Here is a 5498-nt window from a genome sequence, read left to right as displayed (position 1 = left end):
ACTTTGTTGTCCGTTGTTCCTTTCTTATTATTCATCTTTGTGATTTGGTAGTTTTCTGTAGTAATAAAGTCATCCAGAGGTCAATATGGCAGTTCACTTTGGAACCTCAGTTCCCAGATGGGTCTAAGAAAAGTCATTGATCCCTCAGTTTTTTCATGTTTTCGTTGTTGTTGTAAAGGGCAGGAGTGGTTGGAATGTGACTGCCCATAACTTTCCATGTCAGAGCTGAAACTGCAAGTTCATACATTAGATTTTTAGAGCACTCACTTTTTATTCTTTTTGAAATCACTTGTGTATATTTTTGATACTAATGCACAAAGTTCTTGAGGCTTAGTGACCCTGAAATGATAGTCAGGTCCCTTTCAGCTCCGTTATTTTAAAATTAAATCATTCTCAATAAGTCTGTAAAAAAAACTTATAACAAATGAGAATTCTGAAGTTCAATAAGCTGAGTATCTCACCCTCAGTCACACAACTAATTAACCCCAGAGAAGAGACTAAAATTTCTCTGGTCCTCTGGAATCATTGCCCAGTGGTCTTGCCTCTGCATCCTTCCAATATTTAGTTTCACTCTATAATTTCCTTTCAAAACAGTATAAGATGGTAGAACTGTGAACCTAGTGTACTTTCTGTTAATAGTTTATCTTATTAAAAAAATTATTTAAAAAAATAGTTTATCTTATTTAAAAAAAATTGTAAACCTACATGATCCAATATCATATTTGGTTCCTTTCTTTGTAGTAGATGCTAGACCCTATCAATTTATAATTCATTAGAAAATCACTTTAAGGTATTAAAAATTGAGTGAAAAAGGAAGTGAATTAGCAGTATAAGATCTCCCTGTTTTGTGGAATAATCTTCCCTTTGAATACTGAAGAAGTCTGACTGTGTTCTATTGGCTTTGATTTTTTTTTTCTCATCGATAATGTTTTATATTGATTATTTGTAGAAATGATAATATTTGGGGCATATAGAGTTAAGTAACATACATTTTAAAAATTAGTTTTGCTTTTTTTTTTTAAGATTTGACAGTAATTTAACTTGCCAAATAAGCTTTTAGGTTGTATTCCCGTTTCCATTGGCTTTTTTTTTTTTTTGAGACAGAGTCTTGCTTTGTTGCCTAGGCTAGAATGAGTGCCGTGGTGTCAGCCTCGCTCACAGCAACCTCCGACTCCTGGGCTCAAGCAATCCTTCTGCCTCAGCCTCCCAAGTGGCTGGGACTACAGGCATGTGCCACCATGCCCAGCTAATTTTTTCTATATATAGTTTTTGGCCAATTAATTTCTTTCTATTTATAGTAGAGACAGGGGTCTCGCTCTTGCTCAGGCTGGTTTCGAACTCCTGACCTTGAGCAATCCGCCTGCCTCGGCCTCCCAGAGAGCTAGGATTACAGGCGTGAGCCACCGCGCCTGGCTTCCATTGGCTTTTAAATGTCAGGTACTTTTGTAAAATCCAACTGAGTATTTGTTTATTTATTTAATCTGTCACTAGAGAAGATTGCTGGCATGGTACAAGCTCATGGTATGAGAGCCCAGCCTGGGAGTGTGTGCAGTGTTTAGGAAGAACGTCAAAACAAGGCATGTAAAAGAATGTGAATGAAGCCAGCAGTGTCTCTTTGAAAAGGAGTGTGTGGATTTTGGGGGCCTCTCATCTGTGTGTACCCCCCATTGCCCTACTGACAGCAAAGGCACCTACAAGTCTGAACTATAAAGAAGCCGCCCTCCAGAATCAATGTTAGTTTTGTCTCCTACCCCTTCTCAGACAGCCTTTCTTTGAAATCAATTTCTCTTTGGGGCTAATTGTTTAAAAGCCGTGACTTCATTTTCAGGTTAAATATTATATGTCTGTAGCACTCTGAGAATTAAAAGCAAAAAAAAAAAACAAAAAACACCAAAAACATAAAAGAAGATCAGTCTTTGAGTATGATGTTCAATTTACTAAAAAAAAAAAAAAGTCTAGAATGCTAAAATATTTCCAAAGGCATTGAATCTTCGGTGTGTAACAGATGCATAATAGCATCCAGAGAATGAAGGGTCTCTCTTGGAAAAGCATTCTGTAGCTGCTTTAACAAGAGCACTGGGTGTCATTTATAATTCATGCAAGTATATTGAAGCTCTCTGCTGCCATCCAAGAAAGATGGTTTTCAAAGCTGTAGAGTGCAATAATCCAATATTGCATGTAGGGAGTCCCATGCATCTCGTGTAGATTTTACAGTGGACATCATTTCCATGCTGAGGACCTCAAGAACGCGCAATGTGGTTATTTTCAGAAAACACAGATTTATGCTACAGCTTATTCCTGCAGGCTTGGGGGACAGCCATTAGATCATCAAATGGAGCGTATATTTCTAGTCGGCCTTCCTCAACTCTGCAGTGGGTCACTACAAAAAAAGAACGAGCGCCTAAATGCATCAAGAACTTCATTTTTTTGTGTTCAATATATTTTACGGTGGAAAATGAGTTTGATGACCGGAGTGTACTCCTGGTAGAAGGCAAAATGACCAAAGGAATAATTCGATCATTTCTTCTAATGTATGGGACTTCGAATATGAGATCTACTATTTTTGAGTTATGTCGCAGCCCCAGAGAGGAAAACTTCCCAAGGCGACCTGACTACTTGCCACTATGAGAAATTGGTAAGGTCACAGTGGACCAATGACAGGTAGTTATCGCAAGCTCTGAGTGTCACCACAGTGCCTTTGGAGACCACACAGTCAAAAAATAATGCAATCAAAACCATTTTCACCAGACCAATCTGTACGGTACAATCTATAATCGGAATCTGTGAGAAATTGTCCACTCACAATAATCTTTGAGTGGCCAAAGATTTCAATATTTCTCTCCTTTCTTTTCTGGTTTCCACCAAATGGTCCCAGTCTACTGCACTGTGCTAGAATTCTGAACCACCCAATATAGCATACAGCATCTGCTCAGGGCCCTGCCGGCCACCAGACAGAGAAAAAACCCATTATTGAGCTGTGGAGTATAGTGCTATACTGCTACAAAGTAGACACTAAAGGATATTTGGTGACTAATTAAAGGTATCAATGCATGAACAAGTAAACTAATGAACTGATGCATTGATTAATTAGTAAATAAATAACTTCTTTTGGATTTGCTTTTCCAAACTAAAAATTTTTTGAAACTTTTTGGTCCAACACTATAGTTTTTTTTTTTTTTTTAAATAGGCATTTTAATTTTAGAATACCTTTAAATGTACAGAAAAGTTGCAAAGATAAGGGAAAGTTGTCACATACCTCACATCCCCTCCATCCCCTACGATTGACACCTTACATTATTAGTATGGTACGTTTGTCGCAATTAGTAAATCAGTGTGGATGATATGATATTCTTGACCAAATTCCAGACTTTATTCGGATTTCCTTGTTTCTTACCTAATGTCCTTTTTCTGTCCTGGGATCCCATCCCGGTTACCACGTTACACATAGTTGTTGTATCTCTCCCAGGGCTCCTGTTAGCAGGGACAGTTTCCCAGCCAAGATTTTAATGACTTTTGAGTGTTTCCAGGTACACCTGGTCAGGTGTTTTGTAGGACGCCTTTCTTTTGGGCTTTGTCTGATGAGCTTCTCATGATGGAACTGCCACTGTGGGTTGGTTTTTGGAAGGAAGTTCATAGACGTCAAAGAGCCATTCTCATCACATCGAGCCCAGGGCCCACGCCCTGCACCTGACTTACCGCAGGTGATGTGACGTTGATCGCTTGACCGAGGGAGTGTTTGCCAGATTTCTCCTGGAAAGAAGAGGGGGGGGGAGGACATCAGCTGTGTAGACGCGATCAGATAACCGCAGGTGATGGGTTTTGCAATCTGATCATCTTGTCTTCCTTTCACCAAAGTGAAAGCAAGGCACTCTGCCACTCAGACTGCAGATGGTACCCCCACATAGATTCTGTGGATCTCCATAGGATGTGTCAAACTTCAGAGACATTTTAAGAGATTTATGTAATTGTTTACCAGTCTTATTGTTGTGCAGGATGGGTAAGGAAGGGTTATCTATCTCTAAATCCTTTGAGCCTCACTTCCTTCAAGATGCTGGTCATATTCCTTGCAAAACTCTCTCTCATTGATCTTTAAGAGTTAATGGCAGCATGCTGAGAAGGAGAATTGAACTAAGTTCTCATGCCTAATGTGTTAACAGTCACCATTCTCTCACTGATTTACTTTTATGAATGGCAAATTCAAACTCAACTGTTTATATGCGCCAGTAAACGTTTTTTATTATTGGGATAAGATTTATTTACAAGTCAGCAAAATGCTTAATAAAATATTTCCTGTGCATTATCTGATCTCTTTAGCCTTTTTTTCTTTTTCCAAAAAGGCAATGTCTAATCTATGCAAAAGAGATGAAAATGGTTATTTACTCTGTCTTAATTTATAATGGCCCAATACTGTTTTATCCCATGTGTATAACTGCTCTTATCACTGTGAGACTGTAGCAACAAATAAGTGAGAAGTCTTAGCCTTTATGTATATCTGACTTACAAAAAGGCAAATATAGGCTGGGCGTGGTGGCTCACACCTATAATCCCAGCACTCTGGGAGGCCGAGGCAGGAGGATCGGTCAAGGTCAGGAGTTTAAAACCAGCCTGAGCAAGAGTGAGACCCCGTATCTACTAAATAAATAGAAAGAAATTAATTGACCAACTAAAAATATATAGAAAAAATTAGCTGGGCATGGTGGTGCATGCCTGTAGTCCCAGCTACTCGGGAGGAGGCTGAGGCAGGAGGATCGCTTGAGCCCAGGAGTTGGAGGTTGCTGTGAGCGAGGCTGACGCCACGGCACTCACTCTATAGCCTGGGCGACAAAGCGAGACTCTGTCTCAAAAAAATAAAAAATAAAAAAATAAAGATGAACTGCCCTACCTGGCACGTCCACGATGTGATTTTATTTACAAATATTTTACTTGCAAAGATACAATTCTGTGTGTTATAACTGTTGGGCCAATTGAGACATTCCGGAATGGAAAATATACAAAATTTTTCAAGAGAATGCAGCCAAGGTTGTTTCCTTGCGTGAGTGTGTGATGCTTTAGAAGACTCTAAGCCTACTCAAAGTCTAAGCATCTCCCAGCTTTTCGTCCTTGTAGGTATATCATCATCGATGACAATGACACTTACACTGGACTCCACACAGTGTTGTGATCATAGGATATCTTGGGTGAATTCTATTATGAAATAAATTTCTTATATTTTAGAGTAATAAGTTTAAATCCTGACCTGTTAATGTACTAAAAATGAATTATGCAAATCACCTAATGTCTGTGCAGTTTCTTATCTTTGAAGAGTGTTACTGAGAATACTAACTTCTGCTTTCCTTTTACTATAAATTAAGGCAGTCGGTGCAAAGCTCTCAGTACCAAGCTTGGCATAGTTTAATATTAGCTGTTGATAGCCATTATCTTGTAGTGCGTACAACATGTAAGGGATTAAAAACAGCATAAGAAATTAATAATACTTTTTTTACATTTGCACGGAACCC

At 38.8% G+C, this 5498-nt stretch overlaps 1 non-coding gene across 1 annotated transcript; it reads right to left on the bottom strand.

Moving 5' to 3' along the window:
• Positions 1-4338: 4338 nt before the first annotated feature.
• Positions 4339-4473, bottom strand: LOC142865615 (small nucleolar RNA SNORA20). The gene has a single exon (XR_012915815.1). It is a non-coding gene; the product is annotated as a small nucleolar RNA SNORA20 (small nucleolar RNA).
• Between the last annotated feature and the right edge of the window lie 1025 nt (positions 4474-5498).

The sequence above is a fragment of the Microcebus murinus genome, chromosome 30, assembly GCF_040939455.1.
Source record: "Microcebus murinus isolate Inina chromosome 30, M.murinus_Inina_mat1.0, whole genome shotgun sequence".
In the NCBI taxonomy this organism is placed as follows: Eukaryota; Metazoa; Chordata; class Mammalia; order Primates; family Cheirogaleidae; genus Microcebus; species Microcebus murinus.
This window is presented reverse-complemented; position numbering and strand designations above follow the sequence as displayed.